The sequence below is a fragment of the Gopherus flavomarginatus genome, chromosome 5, assembly GCF_025201925.1.
Source record: "Gopherus flavomarginatus isolate rGopFla2 chromosome 5, rGopFla2.mat.asm, whole genome shotgun sequence".
Lineage (NCBI taxonomy): Eukaryota > Metazoa > Chordata > Testudines > Testudinidae > Gopherus > Gopherus flavomarginatus.
This window is the reverse complement of record NC_066621.1, coordinates 50,379,424-50,391,486: the sequence shown is the minus strand read 5'-3', so window position 1 is coordinate 50,391,486 and position 12,063 is coordinate 50,379,424. Positions and strand designations below refer to the sequence as shown.

Here is a 12,063-nt window from a genome sequence, read left to right as displayed (position 1 = left end):
GGGAGGGTGGTGGGGACCACATGGCTGTGGGCCGCAACTCACTACAGAAGCTCTCCAGTTTGTTTTATTAAGTGTTATTCCTTTCTCATTCACTGGCTTGTTATTTAATGAACCCCAAGATTGTTACAGGCATGTAGTAGTAAGCAAGGTTATTTGCCTGCCTACTCCCTCTGTGGAGCAAGTGAGCAAGGAATGAGTGAGGAACAAGCATAACCTTGGCTCCAATTCCCTACTCATTGAGCCAGCTTGGGGTAAGTAGGACTTTACTGATGGTAACGTAAATTCCTACTCCAGGAGAGCAAGAAAGAAGCATTGGGACTCAAAGGGGAGTCTCTGAGGCAAAATGTCTGCTGGGGCTACTCCCTGGTTGATGCAGCTTTGGCCTCACCCCTTGCTCAGGGCTGTGTTCTTGAGTTACAGTCTAACCCCAGGAATATACAAGTTGTGGGACAATAAGCTGGTTCCTCATATAAACATGGAACAAATGGATCTTTGGCATGTGCCACGCCCTCAAGATAACTATGGCAAACAAACAGTCATAACTTTCCGCTGGCATCCAGAACAGAGCATCAGGAAAAATGTCCCACTGCACTGAATGATGTGGATTTGATCAAATTCATAGTACCCAGTCCAAGCACATACAAATGCACAAACAGGCACACACAAATGCCAGCATGCACAAGGATAGGCATGTGATCAGAGACTCAGAGATTCTTACTCTAGGTGTAAACATGTACCCACACGGGCCTACATACGTATGCACATATTGCATATACGAATGTACACATGTATGTATTAAAAATAGACAATTAACTAGTGTCACACAAGCATACACCAATATAGACATACACTTACAAATACATTCACACATGTGATGGATAGCTACAAATGCACACACATGCTTTATACACACACATGGGGCCTGATTCTCATTTATACTGTAGCCCCTCCTATATTGCTCCGGCAGCAAAACGGGGCCTTAAAGTCAGAGCACATTACATCACTGCCAGAGTGGTTTAAAAGGGCCTGAGTGTACATGAGAATCAAGCTCATGGTCTGCATCAATGCACTGCTATGTTCACCAGGCAGACTAACTGTTTATTGGCAGGAGCCTTAGAAATGGGAAGGAAGGAAGGAAAACCCATGCTCAAATGGCTGGGGCTCAACAGCAGAAAACAATAAAGTAAGAGAAGGGAAAGCCCACAGATACTTCTGTGTCATCTTTCACCAGATCTTAAAGTATGACATAAAATTAGCTCTACAACACTCCTTTGAGGGAGCTAAAGGATCTCATCCTCCACCTCTGGGGTGGAAATACGGCAGCTGCTAAACAGCACACAACAACACTACACAACAACTACACAACAGTTTAGGATAGGAGGTGACAAACAATGTATCCAACTGAAACCACAAGGGGATTTGGTTAGGACAGCAAGGACTAACCCCCCTGCTCATTCTAAAAGTGCCACAGACGTTCTGACGTGTTAGCTGCAGGACAATACTGAGATTCAGGGGCAGGGCTGCATGGGAAGCTTGCTGGCTCCCCTGTTATCCTTTTTCACCTTTCCTTCTCTAGCACCCAACTCCTCCAGGCCCAGGACAGCTTTCTTCTCAGGAGCACACTTCATCTGCCACAAATGCAACACGTATGCCTGGCTACACACCCTGGAGTGACGTTCAGACCGAGAATGGGTGTGCGCCTGTCGCAGATTAATGTGTGGGTGTGTACACACACAAAGGTGGGAACCAGGTGTCCGCAGCAGCTCCTTTCCACTGCCTGTTAATTTCCTGGCAATGCTCCTGCTTTACTGGGTGTTGTTAAAGGTCAGAGATTAGTGTCCCAAGGCCACCTCCCCAGGAAGTCTCTCCAGGCACCTAATTACTTAACATTGCAGAAAATTCGTTTCTGGTGCTATTCTCCTCCCAACACCTTCTGTAACCCAAGGGCTCTATTAACATTCTGGGCTGGCTCCTCTACTGGTGTCAATTAGTATAGCACTACTGACATGAGTGGAGAGATGCTGACTTCTATATACAGGGACAGCTCCTTAATTGGTGTCAGCCCATCAACATTCCCTTCGATGGTGCTCTGCTAATTAGCACAGCCGAAGGCCTGTCCCTATATATAGAAAGCCAGTGATGGGCTGTCTTGTGTTTAATAGGTAGGATACCAGGTTGATTTTCTGAGGCTTAAGCTCAATCAAAAACAGCAAGTCACATGTGGTCAATCTGTGTGTGTAATGGGGCAGGGATTAGCCCTGGTGCATTAGCAGAGCTGTTCAGCTTCCCCTCAAGAAGGAAGAACTGAGAAGCAAGACATTTTAGCTACTTTTTACTTCTCTGCTCCCTCTTTATGCTTCAAATCCCAGGGCTCCATTCTTCTTCCACTGCATCTGAGCAACTGCCACTGACTTCAGTCCCAGTTACTGCTATTAGGTGTAAGAAATATCCTGCCCTAGTATGTTATACTGCAATACCCTTTCAGTAGGAGAAATTTAGTACAGAGCAGGAGGGGTTCTGTTGTTCTGGTACAGAGTAGGGATAAATCTCTGAGCTTTATAAGGCAGCTGCAGGCCCTTCCATCCTGGCTTGTTTGTATGGGAGGATCTCTGGGGATGGGGGAAGCTTCTACCCAGTTGGAAGTGTTCACTTGAGCTACAGTTGTTCCAGTTTAGGTTGGTTGTGTGGAAGACAGTGGTCACGGTGGAAGGAAGCAGAAAGCTGTGCAATATGGATCACTGGTGATGGTGCCTGAGCTTTTTATACCCAAACCATCTTGGTAGATTGTAGGTTCACATTAGGGGGGTCTTTCATATCCATTAATATAGCAGGGGAGGACCCACAAGAAGTGCAGGTGCAGTTAGCTCTGAGATTTTGATGGGGATGGACTGCTCTCCCCCCAACAAAGTTGAGTTCCAAAGAGATTTAGAGATTGGACAGTGCAATATTGGTATTGGTGCAAATATATACTAAACCAGATCCTCAGCTGGTGTAAATCAGTAGCTTTTCAATGGATCGCCAGAGAGCTATGCTGATTTACATCAGCTGAGGGGCTGGTCCAGGGTAAATATCTGATAACCTATCCAGTCAGGTGAACAAGAAGGAGCGAGCAAACATCAGCCCATCAAGGAAGATTCTTTTCCCCCATAACTACACAGGCAAATAAATAAAGAGAGTTTTTGACTGGCTAGTAACTAAAAATGAGTGAATACTGCAAAATTTTTGCCAATATTTTCTCAACTGTTTGCACTCATTTCAGCTAACGCTGCAGGCTTTTCTGTGTTTATTTTCCATGAATAGTCTAAGAAATGAGTTTCCTGGAGGTCTTGTATTTCAGGCACTGGATGGTGACCCAGGTTATCTTGGTTCAGTTCTCCTCTCTGCCACAGATCTCCTGTGTGACCTTGAACAAGTCATTCAATCTGCCTCAGTCTCAGGTCCCAGTCTGTAACAGAGACAATCATTCTCTCTTTCTCCCACATGTTGTCTGACTTGTCTATTAGATTGTAAGCTCTTTGGCACAGGGTCTGCCTCATATGTACTTGTACAGCACCTACCTTTATAGGGTCTCTATCTCAGAGCTACTCTAATACAAATAATTAACAGTTATGATCCTGGCAAAGTTTCTGGTGAAACAGGGAATGTTAAGCAAAAAATTGAAGAATATTTACTGAAGTCAAACTAAGAATTCACAGTCATGTGCATTTGTACAGTACAATCCGAGCGTAGGCATAGTATGATTCCTATATTTGGGAGGGCAGGGGGCTTACTACTATTAATAATAGGTATAGGTCTAACTTCCAGATTTACCAGTTTAGTGGTATTTAAATTACAGTTTACTTAATGAGTGAGTCAGGGTGGAGGTGGCACTCTCTCCCCAAGCTCTGCTATGTGGGGCTGGCCAGCTCGGGCAGCCCTGCTATGCGGAGCTGGCCTGAGCCACCTGGCGTCGCCACTCCCCTACTCCAAACATTCTTTTGTTCCCCCCTCCCCCCCTCGCAGAGAGGGCATGCCCCACAGTTTGAAACCTCTGGTATACAGCTTGGGGGCAACACCACTACATGCCCACACCCACAAAATCTCAGCCCATGAATCTAAGCAGGTAACAGGAAAGTACCATGTGTCCTGTCAGAGAAGTATGAATTTGAAGATTGAATACTTGCAATAAAACTGCTCACGACCAGACTCCAGAATAAGAATTCTTTGGAGACATTATTCAGTGAATAACTTTGGTAACAAATAAACTGGAGAAAATCACTATTTGTTTGTGGAGCATTCACAGAGAAAATTCAGGGAATGATGTGGAATAAATGCTTCATTAGGCATTAATAGCCAAGTTGTACTAGTAACTAAAGAGTATCTGTTGGATTTTCTCTGATTTGAACTGGTTGCTTCCTGCCATGATATAATGAAGTAGATCCCATTGCAAGACTAGCAAATAGAAGCCCCCTATGGGTTTTCATTCTCCATAGACATGTCCCCAACCTTCTGCACCTTCCAGCTGATTTGTGCTGCTCTGGCAGTTCAAAGCAGCCCTAAAGCTAGCTTAACTGGTTACTTGAACACTTCTATTGTCTACAGGGGATCTTCAGGGGGCAAGTTGCCGTAACAATTCATACTCTGCCCTCACTTCTGGTCATGTGGAAAAGGGGGCATAGTCCCACTGTCCCTATCCCATGGTGATCCCCAGGTGCTGGAATGGCCCTTTAGCACCATGGGTAGATGGTGTAAATCAAAGCAATCTTCAAACTGCTGTAGCTTGCTCTTATGGAAGCCTTCACCCGCTTTCACTCTCCCTGAGTTGGGCTGTGTGTATTATGGGTCCGCCCAAGGATCTGGTCCAGAATCTTTGCATTCAATGGCCAGATTATCAGCTGGTGAAAAATGGGGTAGTTCTAATCTGTAGCTATGCTGATTTATGCCCGGGCAGGATCTGGCCCCATGATATATAAAATATGCAGTGGCACATAAAAGGTCATGTCATAGCACATATTTCTGAAATCTTTCCTCAAATGGCCAACTTTATACTATACTTTATACAACTTCCCTCCATAGTTTGCATGGAAGTCAAGCATGGAACTGATTTCCTTTCCCCAAATCTCCTCTCCCCTCAACCCCATCAGGCTAAGTATGCTGCATGCGAAATAGTTATTGGCCTACCAGTCGGCGAGATGGCTGCATTTCAACAGAGCTGTATGTATATTGTCTGTAAAGAACTTTGGGTCCCATCAAGATGGAAGGTGCTACATCATCGTTGTACAATAGTACTATTTGCTTTGCAGTGCATTTGATTGGAGACAGAATAAATATACAGGAAATACCTTTATTCTGACCACCAAAGTTGGACAATGAACAATTCTGCTTATCCTATGGGTGACTGCAGTAAACAATAGAGCTGGAACTAGCAAAAATCCATTCTTGCCCACCAGCCATTGAATGCTTAACATTCTGCAAACAAGCCCCTCCAGCTGTCCCCTAATGCACAGGAAATGAATGCTGTGCACAAGAATGAATATACCCAAGCTATGGGGCACTAAGCTGATTGAATGGAATAAAGCTTGGCTTCATTCTGGGATTTCCCAGGAGAGAGATACAGAGAGTGAGCTTGAGGGCAGACTGGGATCTAGGTTATAGCTCCTATAGGAGTCAATGGGGTTGCACACAGAGTGGAATTTGGCCAGTAATTTTGTATCAGATAAGCAGGTAGGGGCTATATAAGGGGAAGGAAGCCACTTACCTCTTGGTTTCCAGCCTCCTCTTTTTCCCACCTTAGCAGCAGCTAAGCCCTTCTTCTGGGTATATTGATTCTTCTTCCTACCTCAGAACCTGAAAAGGACCCATTGTTGTGGGGCCCATTAGCCCTCAGCTCAGCACACGGAGCTGGTGGCTCACAGCAGGGATCACCGTGTTTCTGTACAGTGCAGCCCAAACAGGAAATTCTTCTTTGCGAGCTGAGAAACCAGACCGATTGGAAAGGCTCTAGGAAGCCCCACCTCAGGCATTAACTTATTCACCTGCACACAAAAAAGCCACTGAGGGAACTCCCAGTGGGACCAGGAAGCAAAATCAAGAGACTGTCTCTGCTTGGGGACAAGCTAACAGGCTGAAGAAACTGGAGGCAACAGGTATTGTTACTCTGCTGCTTGTTTGCATCAGGGGGACAGGAACCTCTGAAGTGGGCAGCTTAATTAAATTTGGTATTAATGATCTTCCTTATTTTGACCCTCCTCAGCACAACTGACACCTCCGCTTTCTGTTAAAGCCACTTCCTATAGGCTTTTCCTCACTGGGGAAGTTTGGGGCAGGAGTCATTAGTAGCTACCCCACAGCCAGTGTTTCTACACCACTGTCTACAGAAGGGGTGGGCAAACTATGGCCCGTGGGCCGAATCTGGCCCACCATCCATTTTAATCCATCCCTCGAGCTCCCATGGGGGAACAGGGTCAGAGTCTTGCCCCACTCCGGTGCTCCAGCCGGGGAGCAGGGTCAGGGGCCACTCCGCATGGATCTCGGAAGCAGTGGCATGTCTCCCCTATAGCTCCTATGCTTGGGGCAGTCAGGGGGCTCCACTCCACATGCTGCCCCTGCCCCTAGTGCTGCCTCCACAGCTCCCATTGCCTGGGAACTGCAGAGGCGGCGCCTGCAGACAGAGCAGTGTGCAACAAGGCTGCCTGGATGCAGCTCTGCATAGGAGCTGGAGGGGGGGACATACCGCTGCTTCTAGAAGCCGCTTGAGGTAAGCGTCACCTGGAACCTGCATCCCTGAGCCACCCCCACAACACTCTAACCCCCTGCCCCAGCCCTGATCCCCCTCATACCCTCCGAACCCCTTGGTCTCAGCCCTGATCACCCTTCTGCACCCCAAACCCTTCATCCTCAGCCCCACCCCAGAGTCCACATGCCCAGCCAGAGCCCTCACCCCCTGCCCTTGCCACAATCCCCTGCCCCAGCCCTGATCCCCCTCCCACCCTCCGAACCTCTCAGTCCAAGCCCGAAGCGCCCTGCTTCACCCCAAACCCCTCATCCCCAACCCCATCCCAGAGTCCGCAGTCCCAGCCGGAGCTCCCTCCTGCACCCTGAATACATTTCTGTCCCCACCCCAGAGCCCACACCCAAGCCAGAGCCCTCACCGTGCCCCCACACACACACACCCCAACACCAATTTTGTGAACATTCATGGCACGCCATATAATTTCTATACCCAGATGTGGCCCTCGGGCCAAAAAATTTGCCCACCCCTGGTCTACAGTGACTGTTGCTGGAAGAGGCTGGGACTGAGGTTATCATGAGCTCTGCACTACCAGCACTTCTACGTCATTTCAAAGAGTGACTCTAAGGCTTGGTCTACACTACAGGGTTAGGTCAATGCAAGGCAGCTTGTGTCGACCTAACTATGGAAGTGTCTACACTAAAATTTCGCTCCCACAGACATAAATGCCCTGCTACATGACTTAACTCCACCTCCACGAGAGGCATAGAGTCACGGTCAACGTAGGTAGGTTGACACAATGGCAGTGTAGATACTGGGTTGCTTACATGGACTGTTACTGGCTTTCAGAAGCCATCCCACAATGTCCCACGCTGGCAGTACAATAGATACAAGCACTCCTGGTGAGGATGTGTACCACCAACACAAGGATCAAAGTGTGGCAATGCACAAATGACGTAATTACTGCAGCAGCTGTACTAAGTTAGGTAGACTTAATTTTGCAGTGTGGACATGGCCTAACTGGGAGCCTGCCTGGAACAATTACATGCAAGATCCTTGGCAGCTGCTCCATCCATTTGGCACTAAAGGGATGGAGAGCTGCATTGACAGGGCAGATGGCAATTCCCTTTGCACAGCAGAATACACAGGAGGTGGAAAGCCAGCATAGCAAGCTGGCCATTGGGAGCTTCTCCAGGAATGCTAGTTAAATAGCTCTGAGACTTCAGTCCCCAGAGCCCCCCAGGATCTGAGTGAGCAAGAAGGCACCTGTGTTCCCCCTGCCTAGGAGCACAGTGGAGAATCAGGCTCCAAAGCTGTAATCAAATATAATATTCTTGCATTATGATTTGGTCCCATTAACACAGACAAAGTCAAACCCTGCTATAAAACTCCGCTTGGAATTGTGTTATAACCCAATTCCCCACAGGGGCCATTTGGCTGTGCAGAAAGGTTCTAAATACCTGAGATGCAGCAGAGCTGAGTTTGATTCCTGGTGGTGCTGCAGGACCTGGGGGTCTCTGCAGTCAGTGCTCCTATATCATTCCTTGCTATTGTGTGTGGAAGCTTATTCCTCAAGACATTATTTTCTGGGAAAAGTGTCCTCACAATCTATTTTTCATTGAAATTCCACTTCTCAGATGTGATACTGTGAGAATCAGAACATCAGATCATCCCCATCATTCCCTTACCATCTACCCCTTTCACTCACACACTCCCTCTTTCTCTCTCCCTGCCTAATTTATCAAGACTGTGGCCAGTGAGCTATATCCTTCCAGCAGAATAAATCCATCCAGACAAAGTTCACAAGTCACTGGGCATGTCGCAAAAACCAGTGAACTGGTGTTACATCAGACTCCTGGGTTTATCTTGAGAGAGGGAGTTTTCTTTCTGTCAACTTTGCTCTGTATATCATGCCTAGTGTAGTCTTCTCCTGTGCAGCATTTAAGAGAACGGCCCATAGCAAACAGGACTGCTTAATTATTAACTCTGGACCGTAATAACCATTGTAGTCAGGTTATTGGATAGCAAGTCATCACCTGGGATGTGGAAAATGGTTTCACAGATGGTAAATGTAAGGCTGCATCTTAGTTGTGCAGGAATGCTGGCAGTACGGTGTTTAACACATATTTAGATATGTAATGTTAAGGCCAGGGAAACAACATGTCAGGCTTTTAAGCTGGTTCTTTGTCATATCCAGAAACAGGTTCACACCACAAAATTCAGAGCCAGATCTGTTTTTTTAACTACCTCCATGATTTAATGTATTCAGAACACGGAATGGAGAAGTGGGAAGGGGGACAAGTAGGGGAGTGGGTTTGGTTTACACTTGTCTCTAGTTATTTGCTACAAAAAAATTCAGAATGACTACAGCCTTTTTTGAAAGAGGAGGGGGGAAAAACAAAGAAACATTGGATCAATAAATAGCAAGATGTAGTAGCCTGTGTTGTGACATATAAAATAGCAGAGTCTGGAGGCAGGAGGCATTTGTTAAAGAAAACTACAAATTATCAACACAAATAAACAGACTTCTCCATAGCTTTGGTTCCAGCTTTGTCTCCTTGCTTCACCAGGGACCACACCTTTCTGGAACACTGCACAGCACACAGAGATACCTAATGGCTCAAAGATGCAGTTACTAAGGGTTAAAATGGTGATGGAATATTAGCCTCTAACCAGCTACTGGCACTGGACCCAGTATGTTACAGCCCCAGAACAAAATTATTCAGGAGCTTTGTCTCTCCTTCTTGGTAGTTTTCTTGGTAGCTTATGGGGGAGAGATAGCTCAGCGGTTTGAGTATTAGCCTACTAAACCCCCAGTTGTGAGTTCAATCCTTGAGGGGGCTACTTAGGGATCTGGGGCAAAAATCAGTACTTGGTCCTGCTAGTGGGGGCAGGACTTGATGACCTTTCAAGGTCCCTTCCAGTTCTAGGAGATACATGTATCTCCAATTATTAAATTAAAAAAATACTGAATGGCTTCTAATCTACTGGGCTGGCCCATTTGATTGTAGATTCTGTGTCTCTACCTCCAATGCTGAAGAGCCATTTTATATCAACTTTATTGCAGGGACTCTGGTGAATCACATTGCAGGGACTCTGGTGAATACCCCTGCACCTCCTATAGGAATAGCTGGCTGTGGGAAGGAGTGTTGTGCAGAGGCCTAGTTAACAACACTCTTAATCAGGTTGTTGGATAAAATTGTTATTAAAGTTGGAGGCAAAGCAAATGGTACAAACCGGATTGTTGACAAGAACTGTGATGAAGGGTCGGCAAAGCTCCCGGGAAAGTCACAGATTAACATAATAATAACATGAAAGATTAGAGAAATGGGAGGAAATAAATGCTGGTGGTTAAATTTCCATAATGAGTTTGATTGGTTAATTTTAATGGGAGGTGGTTGTCTCCCCTTGTTGGACATTGTTGACTGAGGAATAACTGAACTCTTGGACTCGAAGGAGCAAGTTTCACCCTCATAGCTCCTGCCACTCCACTGTCTCCTGGGATCCACCATGACACCGCTAAGCCATCATCATCCTGATCCTGAAAGACATCCTGACCAGACAGAGGGAAACCAATGACATCACCACTTCCACCATCTTCAGCTAAATCCTGAACAAAAGGGGAGAGAGGAGAAGAGCAAAGAGAGAAAACCTCTCTGGTGAGACTTGGCTTCCTGCTGTCACCAGGGCCGGTGCAAGAAAATTTCGCGCCCTAGGTGAAACTGCCACCTTGCGACCCCCTCCCCCAAGCCCTGCGGCAGCTCCCCTCGCCCTGAGGCACCCCTCCACCTACAGCAGCTCCCCGCCCCCAGGGAGCCATCCGGCACCTCCCCACCCCAGCTCACCTCTGCTCCAGAAGCCCTGCTGTCGCGCCCGTCGCCAGGCTCGTGCCACAGGTACTAAGCAGAGCTGCAGAGCTCTGCCCAGCCGCTGGCGCCCCCACCAGCAATGAGAAGAATCGCATGGGATGGAGCGGCCACTGCGCTGGGAGAGAGAGGGAGTCTGAGCCTCTGGCAGGTAGCCCAGGGATTCCCCTCTGTCAGCGCACCGCAGGCCGCCCAAACCCCTGGGCTGCCTGCCGATGGCTCAGACTCCCTCTCACTTCCAGCGCAGTGGCCACTGAAAAGCTTTAAAAAAAAATTGGGGGTGCCGCTTTTTGGCACCCCCAAATGTTAGCGCCCTAGGCAACCGCCTAGTTGACCTAAATGGTAGCACCGGCCCTGGCTGTCACTCCTTCCCCCTTGTGTCATTTTCCTTCCCACTTTATTTCTCTTCTTTTCTGTCTCTCTCCATTTGTCTCCTGTCTAATAAGAATGTAGCTTAGCCATCCAAGACAGCTCCACCTTTTGCAACACTGCTTAGGGTCAGCGAGTTGTATGGGCCCATGGTGCCCAGGCTCCAGGAATATTCAGGGCCCAGGGGCCTGGCTCCATTAATGTTCGGAGCCAGGTCTCTCCCCTAGCCCTGCCTGCCACTCCCGCATGCCTTCTCCAGACCCCAGAGTGTCCCTGCCTCAAGCAGGCGGCTGCCCTGCCATTCCACACTGTGTTCCCTCACTGCCACCACTGGCTGCTGCTGCCTACACTACAACACAAGAGCGGTGGCAGGCTGAGGCAGCTGCTGCACCTGCAGAGAGGATGAGGCAACCATATGATGGGCAGCCCTCCCCTCCCCTTGCACCCACCAGGAGGTGGCACCAAGGGGACTTCTGGGAGATGGAGTTTGGACCTCACCTGAGCAGCTGCTGGGGCTTGAGTGAGTGTCCGACCATGTGATCCACACCTCCCCACCCGCAGCCAGCACTCCTGCCCCACGCTGGGGCAGGGGCAGCCCCATCCTCTGTGAGGCTATGGTGAAGGGCAGCAGGCTGCAGCAGGGGAGGAGGCCACATGTGATGGCAGCCCCCTCCCCCTCTGACACCCACCCACCACAGGGGAGGCAAGGGGGCTTCTTGGACCTGAGAGGGGCCCAGCCCCTAGGAGCATGTACAGTGACAGTGCCAGGTGAGTGTGCTGCCAGGGGAAGAGGGAGCCCCCACCCCTGGAGCTCACTGCTGCAGGGGGAGAGGGGGCTGGGGGGACTGTGGAGTCCTCCTCTCTGGCCCTAGCCCCAGGGCAGACTGCTTGCACTCCAAACTCCTCATCCCCAACCGCGCACCACCACAGAGACCACACCCCCAGCCAGAGCCCTCACCCACCCAAACCTCAACCCTCTGCCCCAGCCCTGAGCCCCATCCTGCACCAGGAACCCCTCATCCCCAGCTCCACCCCGCAGCCCTCACCCAACCCCCGCATGCCAACCCTCTGCCCTGGCTCTGAGCCCCCTCCCATACCCCAAATCCCTCATCCCCAACC

General features: G+C 48.8%; 2 protein-coding genes across 3 annotated transcripts in view; one reads left to right on the top strand and one right to left on the bottom strand.

Annotated features, from left to right (window-relative positions):
* The window catches only part of LSP1 (lymphocyte specific protein 1), a 512,003-nt gene that overhangs the window by 153,459 nt on the left and 346,481 nt on the right, over positions 1-12,063 (bottom strand). The window lies entirely within an intron of this gene.
* Positions 6,048-12,063, top strand: part of LOC127051436 (cytosolic 5'-nucleotidase 1A-like) — a 33,368-nt gene continuing 27,352 nt past the window's right edge. The window contains exon 1 of the mRNA XM_050953748.1: positions 6,048-6,125. The gene's annotated coding sequence lies outside the window, so the exon portion shown is untranslated. The remainder of the gene's footprint in view (positions 6,126-12,063) is intronic.